We start from the raw sequence: 26586 nt of genomic DNA, 5'->3' as shown, positions 1-26586 counted from the left end.
AACCGGGCAGAAACAGTTGTTATATTGTGTTGGCTACAATGTTGATAGGTGCCGTTTTGCCATGGAATTGTCCAAGCCCTGAAGATTATTTCATGCAATCTCGTTCCAAGAAAGGGAATTCTCTCAAAACACTAAAGTAATCGGCGTGTGGATGTATCTGTTGGTTCTCAGACCTTGCTTTCAAAAGAGCCCTGCAATCGGTTCACTGCTCACCTAGAACAAGCATTAACATGGAGAATTGTTGGCACCAACAGGAATCTTATTTTAGTGGAGTGTTTCTGGCTTTGAGTGCAGAGGCCCTCGGCTCAATTCCAAGATGATCCTTCTCAAGGTGATGATACAAATGCATTGTCACCTTTACGTTTAATGACAGAATCATTTATTTCCAGTTGGTGGTGTAAGAATGTTTGCAACAGTATGGCGATTTTTCCTAGCCATGCATGAATGAAAGCATATCACTCGCCTTTAGGTGTTTTTCTAATACATTGATATTTGCATCTTCCTTCCTAGCCTGCATGTTTGACTATCTTACAGGCTGCATGTAATAAGTATCACATCAGGGCCCTTCTTCTACTCAATTCACAACTGTTCTATCACGACATAGATAAGAAAGCTGCATCTGCTTTTGTTGTGTAGTGGTAATCAGGTTTACCTGACGTGTGAAAGCCCCATGCTTTGAAAGTACACAGTAACAAAGAAACCGATGACTTTTATAATAAGGTGTCATGTGTGTCTCTTACTTTGCACAAAAAGTGCCAGAGATGACTTCATTTGCAGTCACTTGAAAAGTAGGGATTCTCCAATAAATGGTAAATGGTTGAAACAAATCTGAAGAAATGCATGACATACCTGTGTGTGTGTGTGTATGCATGTATGTATATATAGGGAGAGAGAGAGCGTCAATATAAACAGACTTTATTTCAATCAAGCTGTCTTTTCTATCCTTCAGGAGCAGAATGTTCTGATCATCAGCGCTCCAGAATGTAGTGTTTTCTTGGCAAGCATCACATATTGTGATGTGTTAGCTAAAAGTTCCATATCCTAGAGACTGATATATTCCTCTGTACTTGTACCTTGGGGATTCATCAAAACCTGGCATCATAAGCAGCTTTCTACTGCCACAGACTGGACAGCGAAACAATTTAAAATATCCCAGAAAAAGAAAATAAGCATGCTTAATCAGAGCTTTCTGGACAGGAAGGACATTTGAGCAAGTGAGGAATAAGCACTGCTTTTGTTAATTTGCATAGGCAGAATAGAGACTTCTGGGAAAAGGCCGAAATTACAGTCACAGAAAATGGCTGCATCTATAGAGAACGCTAAGAAGTGTTGGCAGCTTTTCCTCTGACCCTGGCCACTTTTACAAGCAATCCTATGATAGTCAGCAGGACCCACCCTAAAAAGGAAGGGGCATCCACTTGGACCCTTTCCACCTTTTCTAAATCTCGCCTGATCGAGCCTGATTGAGCACTGATTGAGCAGATAAGCACATGTCATTCTCATTTCAGAAAGGTATTGGTTAGCTTGCTGCTAGCAGCTCAGTTATGTTATGATGTTAGAGGCTATGCAAGGAATGCTTTAGTCCAGCGATATGCAGTTTTTATTGCGCCTTGCATTCAGAAGGAAGATCTTTAGCTTGAATCTGTGGCCTAGGTATTCACCTTGGTATTTCTTTTGGCACAAAGTGAAGGAGTATTTAAGAGAAAATGCACAATGTGTTTCTTATGTTGTTATGAACAACTTGTTACTCTTTCTCATTAAGCTTCAGCCACTGAAGAAATATATAAATAAGGGCTGACTTCCTGTAAGACGTGTCCAAAGCTGGGACGGAATAAAAGGAGACACTTGTAAATGATAGTGCTATCGTTTGAGAAAGGGTAAGTTGAGACTGACTTTCATGCGTATTCACAGACCAAGCATCATAAAGATACCAGCATGATCTTCATTGCGGGCTTAGAGCCGGTATTAGCTTTTGAGAGGTAAGAGGATTTTGAGGGCTCGTTGGTCTAGGGGTATGATTCTCGCTTTGGGTGCGAGAGGTCCCGGGTTCAAATCCCGGACGAGCCCTTTTCTTGGTACTCTTTTCAAGTTGTTTTGAAGTTTGCGTTTCAAAACCAACATCAATTTTTTCTTTGCAGTAGTGGATAATTCTTTGCTAGAGTCTCATGCTTCAGCCCTGCCCAGTCTGAGCTAATACCAAACATCTGGTCTTGCATGGCATGTACGAGCGTTCAGCTAGGGATGTCGGGCAGGTTGCATGAAAGAAATCTAAAGCCAGAGGCCCATGGAATAGCCAGTTCGGAGCAGTTTCATTACAGAAAAATCAACTGTAGGTATCTGTTTCTGTAGTGTAGTGGTTATCACGTTCGCCTCACACGCGAAAGGTCCCCGGTTCGAAACCGGGCAGAAACAGTTGTTATATTGTGTTGGCTACAATGTTGATAGGTGCCGTTTTGCCATGGAATTGTCCAAGCCCTGAAGATTATTTCATGCAATCTCATTCCAAGAAAGGGAATTCTCTCAAAACACTAAAGTAATCGGCGTGTGGATGTATCTGTTGGTTCTCAGACCTTGCTTTCAAAAGAGCCCTGCAATCGGTTCACTGCTCACCTAGAACAAGCATTAACATGGAGAATTGTTGGCACCAACAGGAATCTTATTTTAGTGGAGTGTTTCTGGCTTTGAGTGCAGAGGCCCTCGGCTCAATTCCAAGATGATCCTTCTCAAGGTGATGATACAAATGCATTGTCACCTTTACGTTTAATGTCAGAATCATTTATTTCCAGTTGGTGGTGTAAGAATGTTTGCAACAGTATGGCGATTTTTCCTAGCCATGCATGAATGAAAGCATATCACTCGCCTTTAGGTGTTTTTCTAATACATTGATATTTGCATCTTCCTTCCTAGCCTGCATGTTTGACTATCTTACAGGCTGCATGTAATAAGTATCACATCAGGGCCCTTCTTCTACTCAATTCACAACTGTTCTATCACGACATAGATAAGAAAGCTGCATCTGCTTTTGTTGTGTAGTGGTAATCAGGTTTACCTGACGTGTGAAAGCCCCATGCTTTGAAAGTACACAGTAACAAAGAAACCGATGACTTTTATAAAAAGGTGTCATGTGCGTCTCTTACTTTGCACAAAAAGTGCCAGAGATGACTTCATTTGCAGTCACTTGAAAAGTAGGGATTCTCCAATAAATGGTAAATGGTTGAAACAAATCTGAAGAAATGCATGACATACCTGTGTGTGTGTGTGTACGCATGTATGTATATATAGGGAGAGAGAGAGCGTCAATATAAACAGACTTTATTTCAATCAAGCTGTCTTTTCTATCCTTCAGGAGCAGAATGTTCTGATCATCAGCGCTCCAGAATGTAGTGTTTTCTTGGCAAGCATCACATATTGTGATGTGTTAGCTAAAAGTTCCATATCCTAGAGACTGATATATTCCTCTGTACTTGTACCTTGGGGATTCATCAAAACCTGGCATCATAAGCAGCTTTCTACTGCCACAGACTGGACAGCGAAACAATTTAAAATATCCCAGAAAAAGAAAATAAGCATGCTTAATCAGAGCTTTCTGGACAGGAAGGACCTTTGAGCAAGTGAGGAATAAGCACTGCTTTTGTTAATTTGCATAGGCAGAATAGAGACTTCTGGGAAAAGGCCGAAATTACAGTCACAGAAAATGGCTGCATCTATAGAGAACGCTAAGAAGTGTTGGCAGCTTTTCCTCTGACCCTGACCACTTTTACAAGCAATCCTATGATAGTCAGCAGGACCCACCCTAAAAAGGAAGGGGCATCCACTTGGACCCTTTCCACCTTTTCTAAATCTCGCCTGATTGAGCACTGATTGAGCAGATAAGCACATGTCATTCTCATTTCAGAAAGGTATTGGTTAGCTTGCTGCTAGCAGCTCAGTTATGTTATGATGTTAGAGGCTATGCAAGGAATGCTTTAGTCCAGCGATATGCAGTTTTTATTGCGCCTTGCCTTCACCAGGAAGATCTTTAGCTTGAATCTGTGGCCTAGGTATTCACCTTGGTATTTCTTTTGGCACAAAGTGAAGGAGTATTTGAGAGAAAATGCACAATGTGTTTCTTATGTTGTTATGAACAACTTGTTACTCTTTCTCATTAAGCTTCAGCCACTGCAGAAATATATAAATAAGGGCTGACTTCCTGTAAGACGTGTCCAAAGCTGGGACGGAATAAAAGGAGACACTTGTAAATGATAGTGCTATCGTTTGAGAAAGGGTAAGTTGAGACTGACTTTCATGCGTTTTCACAGACCAAGCATCATAAAGATACCAGCATGATCTTCATTGCGGGCTTAGAGCCGGTATTAGCTTTTGAGAGGTAAGAGGATTTTGAGGGCTCGTTGGTCTAGGGGTATGATTCTCGCTTTGGGTGCGAGAGGTCCCGGGTTCAAATCCCGGACGAGCCCTTTTCTTGGTACTCTTTTCAAGTTGTTTTGAAGTTTGCGTTTCAAAACCAACATCAATTTTTTCTTTGCAGTAGTGGATAATTCTTTGCTAGAGTCTCATGCTTCAGCCCTGCCCAGTCTGAGCTAATACCAAACATCTGGTCTTGCATGGCATGTACGAGCGTTCAGCTAGGGATGTCGGGCAGGTTGCATGAAAGAAATCTAAAGCCAGAGGCCCATGGAATAGCCAGTTCGGAGCAGTTTCATTACAGAAAAATCAACTGTAGGTATCTGTTTCTGTAGTGTAGTGGTTATCACGTTCGCCTCACACGCGAAAGGTCCCCGGTTCGAAACCGGGCAGAAACAGTTGTTATATTGTGTTGGCTACAATGTTGATAGGTGCCGTTTTGCCATGGAATTGTCCAAGCCCTGAAGATTATTTCATGCAATCTCGTTCCAAGAAAGGGAATTCTCTCAAAACACTAAAGTAATCGGCGTGTGGATGTATCTGTTGGTTCTCAGACCTTGCTTTCAAAAGAGCCCTGCAATCGGTTCACTGCTCACCTAGAACAAGCATTAACATGGAGAATTGTTGGCACCAACAGGAATCTTATTTTAGTGGAGTGTTTCTGGCTTTGAGTGCAGAGGCCCTCGGCTCAATTCCAAGATGATCCTTCTCAAGGTGATGATACAAATGCATTGTCACCTTTACGTTTAATGTCAGAATCATTTATTTCCAGTTGGTGGTGTAAGAATGTTTGCAACAGTATGGCGATTTTTCCTAGCCATGCATGAATGAAAGCATATCACTCGCCTTTAGGTGTTTTTCTAATACATTGATATTTGCATCTTCCTTCCTAGCCTGCATGTTTGACTATCTTACAGGCTGCATGTAATAAGTATCACATCAGGGCCCTTCTTCTACTCAATTCACAACTGTTCTATCACGACATAGATAAGAAAGCTGCATCTGCTTTTGTTGTGTAGTGGTAATCAGGTTTACCTGACGTGTGAAAGCCCCATGCTTTGAAAGTACACAGTAACAAAGAAACCGATGACTTTTATAAAAAGGTGTCATGTGCGTCTCTTACTTTGCACAAAAAGTGCCAGAGATGACTTCATTTGCAGTCACTTGAAAAGTAGGGATTCTCCAATAAATGGTAAATGGTTGAAACAAATCTGAAGAAATGCATGACATACCTGTGTGTGTGTGTGTACGCATGTATGTATATATAGGGAGAGAGAGAGCGTCAATATAAACAGACTTTATTTCAATCAAGCTGTCTTTTCTATCCTTCAGGAGCAGAATGTTCTGATCATCAGCGCTCCAGAATGTAGTGTTTTCTTGGCAAGCATCACATATTGTGATGTGTTAGCTAAAAGTTCCATATCCTAGAGACTGATATATTCCTCTGTACTTGTACCTTGGGGATTCATCAAAACCTGGCATCATAAGCAGCTTTCTACTGCCACAGACTGGACAGCGAAACAATTTAAAATATCCCAGAAAAAGAAAATAAGCATGCTTAATCAGAGCTTTCTGGACAGGAAGGACCTTTGAGCAAGTGAGGAATAAGCACTGCTTTTGTTAATTTGCATAGGCAGAATAGAGACTTCTGGGAAAAGGCCGAAATTACAGTCACAGAAAATGGCTGCATCTATAGAGAACGCTAAGAAGTGTTGGCAGCTTTTCCTCTGACCCTGACCACTTTTACAAGCAATCCTATGATAGTCAGCAGGACCCACCCTAAAAAGGAAGGGGCATCCACTTGGACCCTTTCCACCTTTTCTAAATCTCGCCTGATTGAGCACTGATTGAGCAGATAAGCACATGTCATTCTCATTTCAGAAAGGTATTGGTTAGCTTGCTGCTAGCAGCTCAGTTATGTTATGATGTTAGAGGCTATGCAAGGAATGCTTTAGTCCAGCGATATGCAGTTTTTATTGCGCCTTGCCTTCACCAGGAAGATCTTTAGCTTGAATCTGTGGCCTAGGTATTCACCTTGGTATTTCTTTTGGCACAAAGTGAAGGAGTATTTGAGAGAAAATGCACAATGTGTTTCTTATGTTGTTATGAACAACTTGTTACTCTTTCTCATTAAGCTTCAGCCACTGCAGAAATATATAAATAAGGGCTGACTTCCTGTAAGACGTGTCCAAAGCTGGGACGGAATAAAAGGAGACACTTGTAAATGATAGTGCTATCGTTTGAGAAAGGGTAAGTTGAGACTGACTTTCATGCGTATTCACAGACCAAGCATCATAAAGATACCAGCATGATCTTCATTGCGGGCTTAGAGCCGGTATTAGCTTTTGAGAGGTAAGAGGATTTTGAGGGCTCGTTGGTCTAGGGGTATGATTCTCGCTTTGGGTGCGAGAGGTCCCGGGTTCAAATCCCGGACGAGCCCTTTTCTTGGTACTCTTTTCAAGTTGTTTTGAAGTTTGCGTTTCAAAACCAACATCAATTTTTTCTTTGCAGTAGTGGATAATTCTTTGCTAGAGTCTCATGCTTCAGCCCTGCCCAGTCTGAGCTAATACCAAACATCTGGTCTTGCATGGCATGTACGAGCGTTCAGCTAGGGATGTCGGGCAGGTTGCATGAAAGAAATCTAAAGCCAGAGGCCCATGGAATAGCCAGTTCGGAGCAGTTTCATTACAGAAAAATCAACTGTAGGTATCTGTTTCTGTAGTGTAGTGGTTATCAAGTTCGCCTCACACGCGAAAGGTCCCCGGTTCGAAACCGGGCAGAAACAGTTGTTATATTGTGTTGGCTACAATGTTGATAGGTGCCGTTTTGCCATGGAATTGTCCAAGCCCTGAAGATTATTTCATGCAATCTCGTTCCAAGAAAGGGAATTCTCTCAAAACACTAAAGTAATCGGCGTGTGGATGTATCTGTTGGTTCTCAGACCTTGCTTTCAAAAGAGCCCTGCAATCGGTTCACTGCTCACCTAGAACAAGCATTAACATGGAGAATTGTTGGCACCAACAGGAATCTTATTTTAGTGGAGTGTTTCTGGCTTTGAGTGCAGAGGCCCTCGGCTCAATTCCAAGATGATCCTTCTCAAGGTGATGATACAAATGCATTGTCACCTTTACGTTTAATGTCAGAATCATTTATTTCCAGTTGGTGGTGTAAGAATGTTTGCAACAGTATGGCGATTTTTCCTAGCCATGCATGAATGAAAGCATATCACTCGCCTTTAGGTGTTTTTCTAATACATTGATATTTGCATCTTCCTTCCTAGCCTGCATGTTTGACTATCTTACAGGCTGCATGTAATAAGTATCACATCAGGGCCCTTCTTCTACTCAATTCACAACTGTTCTATCACGACATAGATAAGAAAGCTGCATCTGCTTTTGTTGTGTAGTGGTAATCAGGTTTACCTGACGTGTGAAAGCCCCATGCTTTGAAAGTACACAGTAACAAAGAAACCGATGACTTTTATAAAAAGGTGTCATGTGTGTCTCTTACTTTGCACAAAAAGTGCCAGAGATGGCTTCATTTGCAGTCACTTGAAAAGTAGGGATTCTCCAATAAATGGTAAATGGTTTAAACAAATCTGAAGAAATGCATGACATACCTGTGTGTGTGTGTGTACGCATGTATGTATATATAGGGAGAGAGAGAGCGTCAATATAAACAGACTTTATTTCAATCAAGCTGTCTTTTCTATCCTTCAGGAGCAGAATGTTCTGATCATCAGCGCTCCAGAATGTAGTGTTTTCTTGGCAAGCATCACATATTGTGATGTGTTAGCTAAAAGTTCCATATCCTAGAGACTGATATATTCCTCTGTACTTGTACCTTGGGGATTCATCAAAACCTGGCATCATAAGCAGCTTTCTACTGCCACAGACTGGACAGCGAAACAATTTAAAATATCCCAGAAAAAGAAAATAAGCATGCTTAATCAGAGCTTTCTGGACAGGAAGGACATTTGAGCAAGTGAGGAATAAGCACTGCTTTTGTTAATTTGCATAGGCAGAATAGAGACTTCTGGGAAAAGGCCGAAATTACAGTCACAGAAAATGGCTGCATCTATAGAGAACGCTAAGAAGTGTTGGCAGCTTTTCCTCTGACCCTGACCACTTTTACAAGCAATCCTATGATAGTCAGCAGGACCCACCCTAAAAAGGAAGGGGCATCCACTTGGACCCTTTCCACCTTTTCTAAATCTCGCCTGATTGAGCACTGATTGAGCAGATAAGCACATGTCATTCTCATTTCAGAAAGGTATTGGTTAGCTTGCTGCTAGCAGCTCAGTTATGTTATGATGTTAGAGGCTATGCAAGGAATGCTTTAGTCCAGCGATATGCAGTTTTTATTGCGCCTTGCATTCAGCAGGAAGATCTTTAGCTTGAATCTGTGGCCTAGGTATTCACCTTGGTATTTCTTTTGGCACAAAGTGAAGGAGTATTTGAGAGAAAATGCACAATGTGTTTCTTATGTTGTTATGAACAACTTGTTACTCTTTCTCATTAAGCTTCAGCCACTGCAGAAATATATAAATAAGGGCTGACTTCCTGTAAGACGTGTCCAAAGCTGGGACGGAATAAAAGGAGACACTTGTAAATGATAGTGCTATCGTTTGAGAAAGGGTAAGTTGAGACTGACTTTCATGCGTTTTCACAGACCAAGCATCATAAAGATACCAGCATGATCTTCATTGCGGGCTTAGAGCCGGTATTAGCTTTTGAGAGGTAAGAGGATTTTGAGGGCTCGTTGGTCTAGGGGTATGATTCTCGCTTTGGGTGCGTGAGGTCCCGGGTTCAAATCCCGGACGAGCCCTTTTCTTGGTACTCTTTTCAAGTTGTTTTGAAGTTTGCGTTTCAAAACCAACATCAATTTTTTCTTTGCAGTAGTGGATAATTCTTTGCTAGAGTCTCATGCTTCAGCCCTGCCCAGTCTGAGCTAATACCAAACATCTGGTCTTGCATGGCATGTACGAGCGTTCAGCTAGGGATGTCAGGCAGGTTGCATGAAAGAAATCTAAAGCCAGAGGCCCATGGAATAGCCAGTTCGGAGCAGTTTCATTACAGAAAAATCAACTGTAGGTATCTGTTTCTGTAGTGTAGTGGTTATCAAGTTCGCCTCACACGCGAAAGGTCCCCGGTTCGAAACCGGGCAGAAACAGTTGTTATATTGTGTTGGCTACAATGTTGATAGGTGCCGTTTTGCCATGGAATTGTCCAAGCCCTGAAGATTATTTCATGCAATCTCGTTCCAAGAAAGGGAATTCTCTCAAAACACTAAAGTAATCGGCGTGTGGATGTATCTGTTGGTTCTCAGACCTTGCTTTCAAAAGAGCCCTGCAATCGGTTCACTGCTCACCTAGAACAAGCATTAACATGGAGAATTGTTGGCACCAACAGGAATCTTATTTTAGTGGAGTGTTTCTGGCTTTGAGTGCAGAGGCCCTCGGCTCAATTCCAAGATGATCCTTCTCAAGGTGATGATACAAATGCATTGTCACCTTTACGTTTAATGTCAGAATCATTTATTTCCAGTTGGTGGTGTAAGAATGTTTGCAACAGTATGGCGATTTTTCCTAGCCATGCATGAATGAAAGCATATCACTCGCCTTTAGGTGTTTTTCTAATACATTGATATTTGCATCTTCCTTCCTAGCCTGCATGTTTGACTATCTTACAGGCTGCATGTAATAAGTATCACATCAGGGCCCTTCTTCTACTCAATTCACAACTGTTCTATCACGACATAGATAAGAAAGCTGCATCTGCTTTTGTTGTGTAGTGGTAATCAGGTTTACCTGACGTGTGAAAGCCCCATGCTTTGAAAGTACACAGTAACAAAGAAACCGATGACTTTTATAATAAGGTGTCATGTGTGTCTCTTACTTTGCACAAAAAGTGCCAGAGATGACTTCATTTGCAGTCACTTGAAAAGTAGGGATTCTCCAATAAATGGTAAATGGTTGAAACAAATCTGAAGAAATGCATGACATACCTGTGTGTGTGTGTGTATGCATGTATGTATATATAGGGAGAGAGAGAGCGTCAATATAAACAGACTTTATTTCAATCAAGCTGTCTTTTCTATCCTTCAGGAGCAGAATGTTCTGATCATCAGCGCTCCAGAATGTAGTGTTTTCTTGGCAAGCATCACATATTGTGATGTGTTAGCTAAAAGTTCCATATCCTAGAGACTGATATATTCCTCTGTACTTGTACCTTGGGGATTCATCAAAACCTGGCATCATAAGCAGCTTTCTACTGCCACAGACTGGACAGCGAAACAATTTAAAATATCCCAGAAAAAGAAAATAAGCATGCTTAATCAGAGCTTTCTGGACAGGAAGGACATTTGAGCAAGTGAGGAATAAGCACTGCTTTTGTTAATTTGCATAGGCAGAATAGAGACTTCTGGGAAAAGGCCGAAATTACAGTCACAGAAAATGGCTGCATCTATAGAGAACGCTAAGAAGTGTTGGCAGCTTTTCCTCTGACCCTGGCCACTTTTACAAGCAATCCTATGATAGTCAGCAGGACCCACCCTAAAAAGGAAGGGGCATCCACTTGGACCCTTTCCACCTTTTCTAAATCTCGCCTGATCGAGCCTGATTGAGCACTGATTGAGCAGATAAGCACATGTCATTCTCATTTCAGAAAGGTATTGGTTAGCTTGCTGCTAGCAGCTCAGTTATGTTATGATGTTAGAGGCTATGCAAGGAATGCTTTAGTCCAGCGATATGCAGTTTTTATTGCGCCTTGCATTCAGAAGGAAGATCTTTAGCTTGAATCTGTGGCCTAGGTATTCACCTTGGTATTTCTTTTGGCACAAAGTGAAGGAGTATTTAAGAGAAAATGCACAATGTGTTTCTTATGTTGTTATGAACAACTTGTTACTCTTTCTCATTAAGCTTCAGCCACTGAAGAAATATATAAATAAGGGCTGACTTCCTGTAAGACGTGTCCAAAGCTGGGACGGAATAAAAGGAGACACTTGTAAATGATAGTGCTATCGTTTGAGAAAGGGTAAGTTGAGACTGACTTTCATGCGTATTCACAGACCAAGCATCATAAAGATACCAGCATGATCTTCATTGCGGGCTTAGAGCTGGTATTAGCTTTTGAGAGGTAAGAGGATTTTGAGGGCTCGTTGGTCTAGGGGTATGATTCTCGCTTTGGGTGCGAGAGGTCCCGGGTTCAAATCCCGGACGAGCCCTTTTCTTGGTACTCTTTTCAAGTTGTTTTGAAGTTTGCGTTTCAAAACCAACATCAATTTTTTCTTTGCAGTAGTGGATAATTCTTTGCTAGAGTCTCATGCTTCAGCCCTGCCCAGTCTGAGCTAATACCAAACATCTGGTCTTGCATGGCATGTACGAGCGTTCAGCTAGGGATGTCGGGCAGGTTGCATGAAAGAAATCTAAAGCCAGAGGCCCATGGAATAGCCAGTTCGGAGCAGTTTCATTACAGAAAAATCAACTGTAGGTATCTGTTTCTGTAGTGTAGTGGTTATCACGTTCGCCTCACACGCGAAAGGTCCCCGGTTCGAAACCGGGCAGAAACAGTTGTTATATTGTGTTGGCTACAATGTTGATAGGTGCCGTTTTGCCATGGAATTGTCCAAGCCCTGAAGATTATTTCATGCAATCTCGTTCCAAGAAAGGGAATTCTCTCAAAACACTAAAGTAATCGGCGTGTGGATGTATCTGTTGGTTCTCAGACCTTGCTTTCAAAAGAGCCCTGCAATCGGTTCACTGCTCACCTAGAACAAGCATTAACATGGAGAATTGTTGGCACCAACAGGAATCTTATTTTAGTGGAGTGTTTCTGGCTTTGAGTGCAGAGGCCCTCGGCTCAATTCCAAGATGATCCTTCTCAAGGTGATGATACAAATGCATTGTCACCTTTACGTTTAATGTCAGAATCATTTATTTCCAGTTGGTGGTGTAAGAATGTTTGCAACAGTATGGCGATTTTTCCTAGCCATGCATGAATGAAAGCATATCACTCGCCTTTAGGTGTTTTTCTAATACATTGATATTTGCATCTTCCTTCCTAGCCTGCATGTTTGACTATCTTACAGGCTGCATGTAATAAGTAACACATCAGGGCCCTTCTTCTACTCAATTCACAACTGTTCTATCACGACATAGATAAGAAAGCTGCATCTGCTTTTGTTGTGTAGTGGTAATCAGGTTTACCTGACGTGTGAAAGCCCCATGCTTTGAAAGTACACAGTAACAAAGAAACCGATGACTTTTATAAAAAGGTGTCATGTGCGTCTCTTACTTTGCACAAAAAGTGCCAGAGATGACTTCATTTGCAGTCACTTGAAAAGTAGGGATTCTCCAATAAATGGTAAATGGTTGAAACAAATCTGAAGAAATGCATGACATACCTGTGTGTGTGTGTGTACGCATGTATGTATATATAGGGAGAGAGAGAGCGTCAATATAAACAGACTTTATTTCAATCAAGCTGTCTTTTCTATCCTTCAGGAGCAGAATGTTCTGATCATCAGCGCTCCAGAATGTAGTGTTTTCTTGGCAAGCATCACATATTGTGATGTGTTAGCTAAAAGTTCCATATCCTAGAGACTGATATATTCCTCTGTACTTGTACCTTGGGGATTCATCAAAACCTGGCATCATAAGCAGCTTTCTACTGCCACAGACTGGACAGCGAAACAATTTAAAATATCCCAGAAAAAGAAAATAAGCATGCTTAATCAGAGCTTTCTGGACAGGAAGGACCTTTGAGCAAGTGAGGAATAAGCACTGCTTTTGTTAATTTGCATAGGCAGAATAGAGACTTCTGGGAAAAGGCCGAAATTACAGTCACAGAAAATGGCTGCATCTATAGAGAACGCTAAGAAGTGTTGGCAGCTTTTCCTCTGACCCTGACCACTTTTACAAGCAATCCTATGATAGTCAGCAGGACCCACCCTAAAAAGGAAGGGGCATCCACTTGGACCCTTTCCACCTTTTCTAAATCTCGCCTGATTGAGCACTGATTGAGCAGATAAGCACATGTCATTCTCATTTCAGAAAGGTATTGGTTAGCTTGCTGCTAGCAGCTCAGTTATGTTATGATGTTAGAGGCTATGCAAGGAATGCTTTAGTCCAGCGATATGCAGTTTTTATTGCGCCTTGCCTTCACCAGGAAGATCTTTAGCTTGAATCTGTGGCCTAGGTATTCACCTTGGTATTTCTTTTGGCACAAAGTGAAGGAGTATTTGAGAGAAAATGCACAATGTGTTTCTTATGTTGTTATGAACAACTTGTTACTCTTTCTCATTAAGCTTCAGCCACTGCAGAAATATATAAATAAGGGCTGACTTCCTGTAAGACGTGTCCAAAGCTGGGACGGAATAAAAGGAGACACTTGTAAATGATAGTGCTATCGTTTGAGAAAGGGTAAGTTGAGACTGACTTTCATGCGTTTTCACAGACCAAGCATCATAAAGATACCAGCATGATCTTCATTGCGGGCTTAGAGCCGGTATTAGCTTTTGAGAGGTAAGAGGATTTTGAGGGCTCGTTGGTCTAGGGGTATGATTCTCGCTTTGGGTGCGAGAGGTCCCGGGTTCAAATCCCGGACGAGCCCTTTTCTTGGTACTCTTTTCAAGTTGTTTTGAAGTTTGCGTTTCAAAACCAACATCAATTTTTTCTTTGCAGTAGTGGATAATTCTTTGCTAGAGTCTCATGCTTCAGCCCTGCCCAGTCTGAGCTAATACCAAACATCTGGTCTTGCATGGCATGTACGAGCGTTCAGCTAGGGATGTCGGGCAGGTTGCATGAAAGAAATCTAAAGCCAGAGGCCCATGGAATAGCCAGTTCGGAGCAGTTTCATTACAGAAAAATCAACTGTAGGTATCTGTTTCTGTAGTGTAGTGGTTATCACGTTCGCCTCACACGCGAAAGGTCCCCGGTTCGAAACCGGGCAGAAACAGTTGTTATATTGTGTTGGCTACAATGTTGATAGGTGCCGTTTTGCCATGGAATTGTCCAAGCCCTGAAGATTATTTCATGCAATCTCGTTCCAAGAAAGGGAATTCTCTCAAAACACTAAAGTAATCGGCGTGTGGATGTATCTGTTGGTTCTCAGACCTTGCTTTCAAAAGAGCCCTGCAATCGGTTCACTGCTCACCTAGAACAAGCATTAACATGGAGAATTGTTGGCACCAACAGGAATCTTATTTTAGTGGAGTGTTTCTGGCTTTGAGTGCAGAGGCCCTCGGCTCAATTCCAAGATGATCCTTCTCAAGGTGATGATACAAATGCATTGTCACCTTTACGTTTAATGTCAGAATCATTTATTTCCAGTTGGTGGTGTAAGAATGTTTGCAACAGTATGGCGATTTTTCCTAGCCATGCATGAATGAAAGCATATCACTCGCCTTTAGGTGTTTTTCTAATACATTGATATTTGCATCTTCCTTCCTAGCCTGCATGTTTGACTATCTTACAGGCTGCATGTAATAAGTATCACATCAGGGCCCTTCTTCTACTCAATTCACAACTGTTCTATCACGACATAGATAAGAAAGCTGCATCTGCTTTTGTTGTGTAGTGGTAATCAGGTTTACCTGACGTGTGAAAGCCCCATGCTTTGAAAGTACACAGTAACAAAGAAACCGATGACTTTTATAAAAAGGTGTCATGTGCGTCTCTTACTTTGCACAAAAAGTGCCAGAGATGACTTCATTTGCAGTCACTTGAAAAGTAGGGATTCTCCAATAAATGGTAAATGGTTGAAACAAATCTGAAGAAATGCATGACATACCTGTGTGTGTGTGTGTACGCATGTATGTATATATAGGGAGAGAGAGAGCGTCAATATAAACAGACTTTATTTCAATCAAGCTGTCTTTTCTATCCTTCAGGAGCAGAATGTTCTGATCATCAGCGCTCCAGAATGTAGTGTTTTCTTGGCAAGCATCACATATTGTGATGTGTTAGCTAAAAGTTCCATATCCTAGAGACTGATATATTCCTCTGTACTTGTACCTTGGGGATTCATCAAAACCTGGCATCATAAGCAGCTTTCTACTGCCACAGACTGGACAGCGAAACAATTTAAAATATCCCAGAAAAAGAAAATAAGCATGCTTAATCAGAGCTTTCTGGACAGGAAGGACCTTTGAGCAAGTGAGGAATAAGCACTGCTTTTGTTAATTTGCATAGGCAGAATAGAGACTTCTGGGAAAAGGCCGAAATTACAGTCACAGAAAATGGCTGCATCTATAGAGAACGCTAAGAAGTGTTGGCAGCTTTTCCTCTGACCCTGACCACTTTTACAAGCAATCCTATGATAGTCAGCAGGACCCACCCTAAAAAGGAAGGGGCATCCACTTGGACCCTTTCCACCTTTTCTAAATCTCGCCTGATTGAGCACTGATTGAGCAGATAAGCACATGTCATTCTCATTTCAGAAAGGTATTGGTTAGCTTGCTGCTAGCAGCTCAGTTATGTTATGATGTTAGAGGCTATGCAAGGAATGCTTTAGTCCAGCGATATGCAGTTTTTATTGCGCCTTGCCTTCACCAGGAAGATCTTTAGCTTGAATCTGTGGCCTAGGTATTCACCTTGGTATTTCTTTTGGCACAAAGTGAAGGAGTATTTGAGAGAAAATGCACAATGTGTTTCTTATGTTGTTATGAACAACTTGTTACTCTTTCTCATTAAGCTTCAGCCACTGCAGAAATATATAAATAAGGGCTGACTTCCTGTAAGACGTGTCCAAAGCTGGGACGGAATAAAAGGAGACACTTGTAAATGATAGTGCTATCGTTTGAGAAAGGGTAAGTTGAGACTGACTTTCATGCGTTTTCACAGACCAAGCATCATAAAGATACCAGCATGATCTTCATTGCGGGCTTAGAGCCGGTATTAGCTTTTGAGAGGTAAGAGGATTTTGAGGGCTCGTTGGTCTAGGGGTATGATTCTCGCTTTGGGTGCGAGAGGTCCCGGGTTCAAATCCCGGACGAGCCCTTTTCTTGGTACTCTTTTCAAGTTGTTTTGAAGTTTGCGTTTCAAAACCAACATCAATTTTTTCTTTGCAGTAGTGGATAATTCTTTGCTAGAGTCTCATGCTTCAGCCCTGCCCAGTCTGAGCTAATACCAAACATCTGGTCTTGCATGGCATGTACGAGCGTTCAGCTAGGGATGTCGGGCAGGTTGCATGAAAGAAATCTAAAGCCAGAGGCCCATGGAATAGCCAGTTCGGAGCAGTTTCATTACAGAAAAATCAACTGTAGGTATCTGTTTCTGTAGTGTAGTGGTTATCACGTTCGCCTCACACGCGAAAGGTCCCCGGTTCGAAACCGGGCAGAAACAGTTGTTATATTGTGTTGGCTACAATGTTGATAGGTGCCGTTTTGCCATGGAATTGTCCAAGCCCTGAAGATTATTTCATGCAATCTCGTTCCAAGAAAGGGAATTCTCTCAAAACACTAAAGTAATCGGCGTGTGGATGTATCTGTTGGTTCTCAGACCTTGCTTTCAAAAGAGCCCTGCAATCGGTTCACTGCTCACCTAGAACAAGCATTAACATGGAGAATTGTTGGCACCAACAGGAATCTTATTTTAGTGGAGTGTTTCTGGCTTTGAGTGCAGAGGCCCTCGGCTCAATTCCAAGATGATCCTTCTCAAGGTGATGATACAAATGCATTGTCACCTTTACGTTTAATGTCAGAATCATTTATTTCCAGTTGGTGGTGTAAGAATGTTTGCAACAGTATGGCGATTTTTCCTAGCCATGCATGAATGAAAGCATATCACTCGCCTTTAGGTGTTTTTCTAATACATTGATATTTGCATCTTCCTTCCTAGCCTGCATGTTTGACTATCTTACAGGCTGCATGTAATAAGTATCACATCAGGGCCCTTCTTCTACTCAATTCACAACTGTTCTATCACGACATAGATAAGAAAGCTGCATCTGCTTTTGTTGTGTAGTGGTAATCAGGTTTACCTGACGTGTGAAAGCCCCATGCTTTGAAAGTACACAGTAACAAAGAAACCGATGACTTTTATAAAAAGGTGTCATGTGCGTCTCTTACTTTGCACAAAAAGTGCCAGAGATGACTTCATTTGCAGTCACTTGAAAAGTAGGGATTCTCCAATAAATGGTAAATGGTTGAAACAAATCTGAAGAAATGCATGACATACCTGTGTGTGTGTGTGTACGCATGTATGTATATATAGGGAGAGAGAGAGCGTCAATATAAACAGACTTTATTTCAATCAAGCTGTCTTTTCTATCCTTCAGGAGCAGAATGTTCTGATCATCAGCGCTCCAGAATGTAGTGTTTTCTTGGCAAGCATCACATATTGTGATGTGTTAGCTAAAAGTTCCATATCCTAGAGACTGATATATTCCTCTGTACTTGTACCTTGGGGATTCATCAAAACCTGGCATCATAAGCAGCTTTCTACTGCCACAGACTGGACAGCGAAACAATTTAAAATATCCCAGAAAAAGAAAATAAGCATGCTTAATCAGAGCTTTCTGGACAGGAAGGACCTTTGAGCAAGTGAGGAATAAGCACTGCTTTTGTTAATTTGCATAGGCAGAATAGAGACTTCTGGGAAAAGGCCGAAATTACAGTCACAGAAAATGGCTGCATCTATAGAGAACGCTAAGAAGTGTTGGCAGCTTTTCCTCTGACCCTGACCACTTTTACAAGCAATCCTATGATAGTCAGCAGGACCCACCCTAAAAAGGAAGGGGCATCCACTTGGACCCTTTCCACCTTTTCTAAATCTCGCCTGATTGAGCACTGATTGAGCAGATAAGCACATGTCATTCTCATTTCAGAAAGGTATTGGTTAGCTTGCTGCTAGCAGCTCAGTTATGTTATGATGTTAGAGGCTATGCAAGGAATGCTTTAGTCCAGCGATATGCAGTTTTTATTGCGCCTTGCCTTCACCAGGAAGATCTTTAGCTTGAATCTGTGGCCTAGGTATTCACCTTGGTATTTCTTTTGGCACAAAGTGAAGGAGTATTTGAGAGAAAATGCACAATGTGTTTCTTATGTTGTTATGAACAACTTGTTACTCTTTCTCATTAAGCTTCAGCCACTGCAGAAATATATAAATAAGGGCTGACTTCCTGTAAGACGTGTCCAAAGCTGGGACGGAATAAAAGGAGACACTTGTAAATGATAGTGCTATCGTTTGAGAAAGGGTAAGTTGAGACTGACTTTCATGCGTTTTCACAGACCAAGCATCATAAAGATACCAGCATGATCTTCATTGCGGGCTTAGAGCCGGTATTAGCTTTTGAGAGGTAAGAGGATTTTGAGGGCTCGTTGGTCTAGGGGTATGATTCTCGCTTTGGGTGCGAGAGGTCCCGGGTTCAAATCCCGGACGAGCCCTTTTCTTGGTACTCTTTTCAAGTTGTTTTGAAGTTTGCGTTTCAAAACCAACATCAATTTTTTCTTTGCAGTAGTGGATAATTCTTTGCTAGAGTCTCATGCTTCAGCCCTGCCCAGTCTGAGCTAATACCAAACATCTGGTCTTGCATGGCATGTACGAGCGTTCAGCTAGGGATGTCGGGCAGGTTGCATGAAAGAAATCTAAAGCCAGAGGCCCATGGAATAGCCAGTTCGGAGCAGTTTCATTACAGAAAAATCAACTGTAGGTATCTGTTTCTGTAGTGTAGTGGTTATCACGTTCGCCTCACACGCGAAAGGTCCCCGGTTCGAAACCGGGCAGAAACAGTTGTTATATTGTGTTGGCTACAATGTTGATAGGTGCCGTTTTGCCATGGAATTGTCCAAGCCCTGAAGATTATTTCATGCAATCTCGTTCCAAGAAAGGGAATTCTCTCAAAACACTAAAGTAATCGGCGTGTGGATGTATCTGTTGGTTCTCAGACCTTGCTTTCAAAAGAGCCCTGCAATCGGTTCACTGCTCACCTAGAACAAGCATTAACATGGAGAATTGTTGGCACCAACAGGAATCTTATTTTAGTGGAGTGTTTCTGGCTTTGAGTGCAGAGGCCCTCGGCTCAATTCCAAGATGATCCTTCTCAAGGTGATGATACAAATGCATTGTCACCTTTACGTTTAATGTCAGAATCATTTATTTCCAGTTGGTGGTGTAAGAATGTTTGCAACAGTATGGCGATTTTTCCTAGCCATGCATGAATGAAAGCATATCACTCGCCTTTAGGTGTTTTTCTAATACATTGATATTTGCATCTTCCTTCCTAGCCTGCATGTTTGACTATCTTACAGGCTGCATGTAATAAGTATCACATCAGGGCCCTTCTTCTACTCAATTCACAACTGTTCTATCACGACATAGATAAGAAAGCTGCATCTGCTTTTGTTGTGTAGTGGTAATCAGGTTTACCTGACGTGTGAAAGCCCCATGCTTTGAAAGTACACAGTAACAAAGAAACCGATGACTTTTATAAAAAGGTGTCATGTGCGTCTCTTACTTTGCACAAAAAGTGCCAGAGATGACTTCATTTGCAGTCACTTGAAAAGTAGGGATTCTCCAATAAATGGTAAATGGTTGAAACAAATCTGAAGAAATGCATGACATACCTGTGTGTGTGTGTGTACGCATGTATGTATATATAGGGAGAGAGAGAGCGTCAATATAAACAGACTTTATTTCAATCAAGCTGTCTTTTCTATCCTTCAGGAGCAGAATGTTCTGATCATCAGCGCTCCAGAATGTAGTGTTTTCTTGGCAAGCATCACATATTGTGATGTGTTAGCTAAAAGTTCCATATCCTAGAGACTGATATATTCCTCTGTACTTGTACCTTGGGGATTCATCAAAACCTGGCATCATAAGCAGCTTTCTACTGCCACAGACTGGACAGCGAAACAATTTAAAATATCCCAGAAAAAGAAAATAAGCATGCTTAATCAGAGCTTTCTGGACAGGAAGGACCTTTGAGCAAGTGAGGAATAAGCACTGCTTTTGTTAATTTGCATAGGCAGAATAGAGACTTCTGGGAAAAGAACGAAATTACAGTCACAGAAAATGGCTGCATCTATAGAGAACGCTAAGAAGTGTTGGCAGCTTTTCCTCTGACCCTGACCACTTTTACAAGCAATCCTATGATAGTCAGCAGGACCCACCCTAAAAAGGAAGGGGCATCCACTTGGACCCTTTCCACCTTTTCTAAATCTCGCCTGATTGAGCACTGATTGAGCAGATAAGCACATGTCATTCTCATTTCAGAAAGGTATTGGTTAGCTTGCTGCTAGCAGCTCAGTTATGTTATGATGTTAGAGGCTATGCAAGGAATGCTTTAGTCCAGCGATATGCAGTTTTTATTGCGCCTTGCCTTCACCAGGAAGATCTTTAGCTTGAATCTGTGGCCTAGGTATTCACCTTGGTATTTCTTTTGGCACAAAGTGAAGGAGTATTTGAGAGAAAATGCACAATGTGTTTCTTATGTTGTTATGAACAACTTGTTACTCTTTCTCATTAAGCTTCAGCCACTGCAGAAATATATAAATAAGGGCTGACTTCCTGTAAGACGTGTCCAAAGCTGGGACGGAATAAAAGGAGACACTTGTAAATGATAGTGCTATCGTTTGAGAAAGGGTAAGTTGAGACTGACTTTCATGCGTTTTCACAGACCAAGCATCATAAAGATACCAGCATGATCTTCATTGCGGGCTTAGAGCCGGTATTAGCTTTTGAGAGGTAAGAGGATTTTGAGGGCTCGTTGGTCTAGGGGTATGATTCTCGCTTTGGGTGCGAGAGGTCCCGGGTTCAAATCCCGGACGAGCCCTTTTCTTGGTACTCTTTTCAAGTTGTTTTGAAGTTTGCGTTTCAAAACCAACATCAATTTTTTCTTTGCAGTAGTGGATAATTCTTTGCTAGAGTCTCATGCTTCAGCCCTGCCCAGTCTGAGCTAATACCAAACATCTGGTCTTGCATGGCATGTACGAGCGTTCAGCTAGGGATGTCGGGCAGGTTGCATGAAAGAAATCTAAAGCCAGAGGCCCATGGAATAGCCAGTTCGGAGCAGTTTCATTACAGAAAAATCAACTGTAGGTATCTGTTTCTGTAGTGTAGTGGTTATCACGTTCGCCTCACACGCGAAAGGTCCCCGGTTCGAAACCGGGCAGAAACAGTTGTTATATTGTGTTGGCTACAATGTTGATAGGTGCCGTTTTGCCATGGAATTGTCCAAGCCCTGAAGATTATTTCATGCAATCTCGTTCCAAGAAAGGGAATTCTCTCAAAACACTAAAGTAATCGGCGTGTGGATGTATCTGTTGGTTCTCAGACCTTGCTTTCAAAAGAGCCCTGCAATCGGTTCACTGCTCACCTAGAACAAGCATTAACATGGAGAATTGTTGGCACCAACAGGAATCTTATTTTAGTGGAGTGTTTCTGGCTTTGAGTGCAGAGGCCCTCGGCTCAATTCCAAGATGATCCTTCTCAAGGTGATGATACAAATGCATTGTCACCTTTACGTTTAATGTCAGAATCATTTATTTCCAGTTGGTGGTGTAAGAATGTTTGCAACAGTATGGCGATTTTTCCTAGCCATGCATGAATGAAAGCATATCACTCGCCTTTAGGTGTTTTTCTAATACATTGATATTTGCATCTTCCTTCCTAGCCTGCATGTTTGACTATCTTACAGGCTGCATGTAATAAGTATCACATCAGGGCCCTTCTTCTACTCAATTCACAACTGTTCTATCACGACATAGATAAGAAAGCTGCATCTGCTTTTGTTGTGTAGTGGTAATCAGGTTTACCTGACGTGTGAAAGCCCCATGCTTTGAAAGTACACAGTAACAAAGAAACCGATGACTTTTATAAAAAGGTGTCATGTGCGTCTCTTACTTTGCACAAAAAGTGCCAGAGATGACTTCATTTGCAGTCACTTGAAAAGTAGGGATTCTCCAATAAATGGTAAATGGTTGAAACAAATCTGAAGAAATGCATGACATACCTGTGTGTGTGTGTGTACGCATGTATGTATATATAGGGAGAGAGAGAGCGTCAATATAAACAGACTTTATTTCAATCAAGCTGTCTTTTCTATCCTTCAGGAGCAGAATGTTCTGATCATCAGCGCTCCAGAATGTAGTGTTTTCTTGGCAAGCATCACATATTGTGATGTGTTAGCTAAAAGTTCCATATCCTAGAGACTGATATATTCCTCTGTACTTGTACCTTGGGGATTCATCAAAACCTGGCATCATAAGCAGCTTTCTACTGCCACAGACTGGACAGCGAAACAATTTAAAATATCCCAGAAAAAGAAAATAAGCATGCTTAATCAGAGCTTTCTGGACAGGAAGGACCTTTGAGCAAGTGAGGAATAAGCACTGCTTTTGTTAATTTGCATAGGCAGAATAGAGACTTCTGGGAAAAGGCCGAAATTACAGTCACAGAAAATGGCTGCATCTATAGAGAACGCTAAGAAGTGTTGGCAGCTTTTCCTCTGACCCTGACCACTTTTACAAGCAATCCTATGATAGTCAGCAGGACCCACCCTAAAAAGGAAGGGGCATCCACTTGGACCCTTTCCACCTTTTCTAAATCTCGCCTGATTGAGCACTGATTGAGCAGATAAGCACATGTCATTCTCATTTCAGAAAGGTATTGGTTAGCTTGCTGCTAGCAGCTCAGTTATGTTATGATGTTAGAGGCTATGCAAGGAATGCTTTAGTCCAGCGATATGCAGTTTTTATTGCGCCTTGCATTCAGAAGGAAGATCTTTAGCTTGAATCTGTGGCCTAGGTATTCACCTTGGTATTTCTTTTGGCACAAAGTGAAGGAGTATTTAAGAGAAAATGCACAATGTGTTTCTTATGTTGTTATGAACAACTTGTTACTCTTTCTCATTAAGCTTCAGCCACTGAAGAAATATATAAATAAGGGCTGACTTCCTGTAAGACGTGTCCAAAGCTGGGACGGAATAAAAGGAGACACTTGTAAATGATAGTGCTATCGTTTGAGAAAGGGTAAGTTGAGACTGACTTTCATGCGTATTCACAGACCAAGCATCATAAAGATACCAGCATGATCTTCATTGCGGGCTTAGAGCCGGTATTAGCTTTTGAGAGGTAAGAGGATTTTGAGGGCTCGTTGGTCTAGGGGTATGATTCTCGCTTTGGGTGCGAGAGGTCCCGGGTTCAAATCCCGGACGAGCCCTTTTCTTGGTACTCTTTTCAAGTTGTTTTGAAGTTTGCGTTTCAAAACCAACATCAATTTTTTCTTTGCAGTAGTGGATAATTCTTTGCTAGAGTCTCATGCTTCAGCCCTGCCCAGTCTGAGCTAATACCAAACATCTGGTCTTGCATGGCATGTACGAGCGTTCAGCTAGGGATGTCGGGCAGGTTGCATGAAAGAAATCTAAAGCCAGAGGCCCATGGAATAGCCAGTTCGGAGCAGTTTCATTACAGAAAAATCAACTGTAGGTATCTGTTTCTGTAGTGTAGTGGTTATCACGTTCGCCTCACACGCGAAAGGTCCCCGGTTCGAAACCGGGCAGAAACAGTTGTTATATTGTGTTGGCTACAATGTTGATAGGTGCCGTTTTGCCATGGAATTGTCCAAGCCCTGAAGATTATTTCATGCAATCTCGTTCCAAGAAAGGGAATTCTCTCAAAACACTAAAGTAATCGGCGTGTGGATGTATCTGTTGGTTCTCAGACCTTGCTTTCAAAAGAGCCCTGCAATCGGTTCACTGCTCACCTAGAACAAGCATTAACATGGAGAATTGTTGGCACCAACAGGAATCTTATTTTAGTGGAGTGTTTCTGGCTTTGAGTGCAGAGGCCCTCGGCTCAATTCCAAGATGATCCTTCTCAAGGTGATGATACAAATGCATTGTCACCTTTACGTTTAATGTCAGAATCATTTATTTCCAGTTGGTGGTGTAAGAATGTTTGCAACAGTATGGCGATTTTTCCTAGCCATGCATGAATGAAAGCATATCACTCGCCTTTAGGTGTTTTTCTAATACATTGATATTTGCATCTTCCTTCCTAGCCTGCATGTTTGACTATCTTACAGGCTGCATGTAATAAGTATCACATCAGGGCCCTTCTTCTACTCAATTCACAACTGTTCTATCACGACATAGATAAGAAAGCTGCATCTGCTTTTGTTGTGTAGTGGTAATCAGGTTTACCTGACGTGTGAAAGCCCCATGCTTTGAAAGTACACAGTAACAAAGAAACCGATGACTTTTATAAAAAGGTGTCATGTGCGTCTCTTACTTTGCACAAAAAGTGCCAGAGATGACTTCATTTGCAGTCACTTGAAAAGTAGGGATTCTCCAATAAATGGTAAATGGTTGAAACAAATCTGAAGAAATGCATGACATACCTGTGTGTGTGTGTGTACGCATGTATGTATATATAGGGAGAGAGAGAGCGTCAATATAAACAGACTTTATTTCAATCAAGCTGTCTTTTCTATCCTTCAGGAGCAGAATGTTCTGATCATCAGCGCTCCAGAATGTAGTGTTTTCTTGGCAAGCATCACATATTGTGATGTGTTAGCTAAAAGTTCCATATCCTAGAGACTGATATATTCCTCTGTACTTGTACCTTGGGGATTCATCAAAACCTGGCATCATAAGCAGCTTTCTACTGCCACAGACTGGACAGCGAAACAATTTAAAATATCCCAGAAAAAGAAAATAAGCATGCTTAATCAGAGCTTTCTGGACAGGAAGGACCTTTGAGCAAGTGAGGAATAAGCACTGCTTTTGTTAATTTGCATAGGCAGAATAGAGACTTCTGGGAAAAGGCCGAAATTACAGTCACAGAAAATGGCTGCATCTATAGAGAACGCTAAGAAGTGTTGGCAGCTTTTCCTCTGACCCTGACCACTTTTACAAGCAATCCTATGATAGTCAGCAGGACCCACCCTAAAAAGGAAGGGGCATCCACTTGGACCCTTTCCACCTTTTCTAAATCTCGCCTGATTGAGCACTGATTGAGCAGATAAGCACATGTCATTCTCATTTCAGAAAGGTATTGGTTAGCTTGCTGCTAGCAGCTCAGTTATGTTATGATGTTAGAGGCTATGCAAGGAATGCTTTAGTCCAGCGATATGCAGTTTTTATTGCGCCTTGCCTTCCCCAGGAAGATCTTTAGCTTGAATCTGTGGCCTAGGTATTCACCTTGGTATTTCTTTTGGCACAAAGTGAAGGAGTATTTGAGAGAAAATGCACAATGTGTTTCTTATGTTGTTATGAACAACTTGTTACTCTTTCTCATTAAGCTTCAGCCACTGCAGAAATATATAAATAAGGGCTGACTTCCTGTAAGACGTGTCCAAAGCTGGGACGGAATAAAAGGAGACACTTGTAAATGATAGTGCTATCGTTTGAGAAAGGGTAAGTTGAGACTGACTTTCATGCGTTTTCACAGACCAAGCATCATAAAGATACCAGCATGATCTTCATTGCGGGCTTAGAGCCGGTATTAGCTTTTGAGAGGTAAGAGGATTTTGAGGGCTCGTTGGTCTAGGGGTATGATTCTCGCTTTGGGTGCGAGAGGTCCCGGGTTCAAATCCCGGACGAGCCCTTTTCTTGGTACTCTTTTCAAGTTGTTTTGAAGTTTGCGTTTCAAAACCAACATCAATTTTTTCTTTGCAGTAGTGGATAATTCTTTGCTAGAGTCTCATGCTTCAGCCCTGCCCAGTCTGAGCTAATACCAAACATCTGGTCTTGCATGGCATGTACGAGCGTTCAGCTAGGGATGTCGGGCAGGTTGCATGAAAGAAATCTAAAGCCAGAGGCCCATGGAATAGCCAGTTCGGAGCAGTTTCATTACAGAAAAATCAACTGTAGGTATCTGTTTCTGTAGTGTAGTGGTTATCACGTTCGCCTCACACGCGAAAGGTCCCCGGTTCGAAACCGGGCAGAAACAGTTGTTATATTGTGTTGGCTACAATGTTGATAGGTGCCGTTTTGCCATGGAATTGTCCAAGCCCTGAAGATTATTTCATGCAATCTCGTTCCAAGAAAGGGAATTCTCTCAAAACACTAAAGTAATCGGCGTGTGGATGTATCTGTTGGTTCTCAGACCTTGCTTTCAAAAGAGCCCTGCAATCGGTTCACTGCTCACCTAGAACAAGCATTAACATGGAGAATTGTTGGCACCAACAGGAATCTTATTTTAGTGGAGTGTTTCTGGCTTTGAGTGCAGAGGCCCTCGGCTCAA

At 41.8% G+C, this 26586-nt stretch overlaps 19 non-coding genes across 19 annotated transcripts; all 19 read left to right on the top strand.

The window, feature by feature from the left end:
* Positions 1-1995: 1995 nt before the first annotated feature.
* Positions 1996-2067, top strand: TRNAP-UGG (transfer RNA proline (anticodon UGG)). Its single transcript has one exon. It is a non-coding gene; the product is annotated as a tRNA-Pro (tRNA).
* Positions 2068-2339: 272 nt separating this feature from the next.
* Positions 2340-2412, top strand: TRNAV-CAC (transfer RNA valine (anticodon CAC)). The gene has a single exon. It is a non-coding gene; the product is annotated as a tRNA-Val (tRNA).
* A 1970-nt stretch (positions 2413-4382) lies between these two features.
* TRNAP-UGG (transfer RNA proline (anticodon UGG)) lies at positions 4383-4454 on the top strand. The gene has a single exon. It is a non-coding gene; the product is annotated as a tRNA-Pro (tRNA).
* Positions 4455-4726: 272 nt separating this feature from the next.
* Positions 4727-4799, top strand: TRNAV-CAC (transfer RNA valine (anticodon CAC)). Its single transcript has one exon. It is a non-coding gene; the product is annotated as a tRNA-Val (tRNA).
* Positions 4800-6769: 1970 nt separating this feature from the next.
* TRNAP-UGG (transfer RNA proline (anticodon UGG)) lies at positions 6770-6841 on the top strand. The gene has a single exon. It is a non-coding gene; the product is annotated as a tRNA-Pro (tRNA).
* A 4712-nt stretch (positions 6842-11553) lies between these two features.
* TRNAP-UGG (transfer RNA proline (anticodon UGG)) lies at positions 11554-11625 on the top strand. The gene has a single exon. It is a non-coding gene; the product is annotated as a tRNA-Pro (tRNA).
* A 272-nt stretch (positions 11626-11897) lies between these two features.
* Positions 11898-11970, top strand: TRNAV-CAC (transfer RNA valine (anticodon CAC)). The gene has a single exon. It is a non-coding gene; the product is annotated as a tRNA-Val (tRNA).
* A 1970-nt stretch (positions 11971-13940) lies between these two features.
* Positions 13941-14012, top strand: TRNAP-UGG (transfer RNA proline (anticodon UGG)). Its single transcript has one exon. It is a non-coding gene; the product is annotated as a tRNA-Pro (tRNA).
* Positions 14013-14284: 272 nt separating this feature from the next.
* TRNAV-CAC (transfer RNA valine (anticodon CAC)) lies at positions 14285-14357 on the top strand. The gene has a single exon. It is a non-coding gene; the product is annotated as a tRNA-Val (tRNA).
* A 1970-nt stretch (positions 14358-16327) lies between these two features.
* On the top strand, positions 16328-16399 carry TRNAP-UGG (transfer RNA proline (anticodon UGG)). The gene has a single exon. It is a non-coding gene; the product is annotated as a tRNA-Pro (tRNA).
* A 272-nt stretch (positions 16400-16671) lies between these two features.
* Positions 16672-16744, top strand: TRNAV-CAC (transfer RNA valine (anticodon CAC)). Its single transcript has one exon. It is a non-coding gene; the product is annotated as a tRNA-Val (tRNA).
* Positions 16745-18714: 1970 nt separating this feature from the next.
* On the top strand, positions 18715-18786 carry TRNAP-UGG (transfer RNA proline (anticodon UGG)). Its single transcript has one exon. It is a non-coding gene; the product is annotated as a tRNA-Pro (tRNA).
* A 272-nt stretch (positions 18787-19058) lies between these two features.
* Positions 19059-19131, top strand: TRNAV-CAC (transfer RNA valine (anticodon CAC)). The gene has a single exon. It is a non-coding gene; the product is annotated as a tRNA-Val (tRNA).
* A 1970-nt stretch (positions 19132-21101) lies between these two features.
* Positions 21102-21173, top strand: TRNAP-UGG (transfer RNA proline (anticodon UGG)). Its single transcript has one exon. It is a non-coding gene; the product is annotated as a tRNA-Pro (tRNA).
* A 272-nt stretch (positions 21174-21445) lies between these two features.
* TRNAV-CAC (transfer RNA valine (anticodon CAC)) lies at positions 21446-21518 on the top strand. Its single transcript has one exon. It is a non-coding gene; the product is annotated as a tRNA-Val (tRNA).
* Positions 21519-23488: 1970 nt separating this feature from the next.
* Positions 23489-23560, top strand: TRNAP-UGG (transfer RNA proline (anticodon UGG)). Its single transcript has one exon. It is a non-coding gene; the product is annotated as a tRNA-Pro (tRNA).
* A 272-nt stretch (positions 23561-23832) lies between these two features.
* On the top strand, positions 23833-23905 carry TRNAV-CAC (transfer RNA valine (anticodon CAC)). Its single transcript has one exon. It is a non-coding gene; the product is annotated as a tRNA-Val (tRNA).
* Positions 23906-25875: 1970 nt separating this feature from the next.
* On the top strand, positions 25876-25947 carry TRNAP-UGG (transfer RNA proline (anticodon UGG)). The gene has a single exon. It is a non-coding gene; the product is annotated as a tRNA-Pro (tRNA).
* Positions 25948-26219: 272 nt separating this feature from the next.
* Positions 26220-26292, top strand: TRNAV-CAC (transfer RNA valine (anticodon CAC)). The gene has a single exon. It is a non-coding gene; the product is annotated as a tRNA-Val (tRNA).
* The last annotated feature ends 294 nt before the right edge of the window (positions 26293-26586 follow it).

Source organism: Triturus cristatus, chromosome 8, assembly GCF_964204655.1.
Source record: "Triturus cristatus chromosome 8, aTriCri1.1, whole genome shotgun sequence".
NCBI lineage: Eukaryota > Metazoa > Chordata > Amphibia > Caudata > Salamandridae > Triturus > Triturus cristatus.
This window is presented reverse-complemented; position numbering and strand designations above follow the sequence as displayed.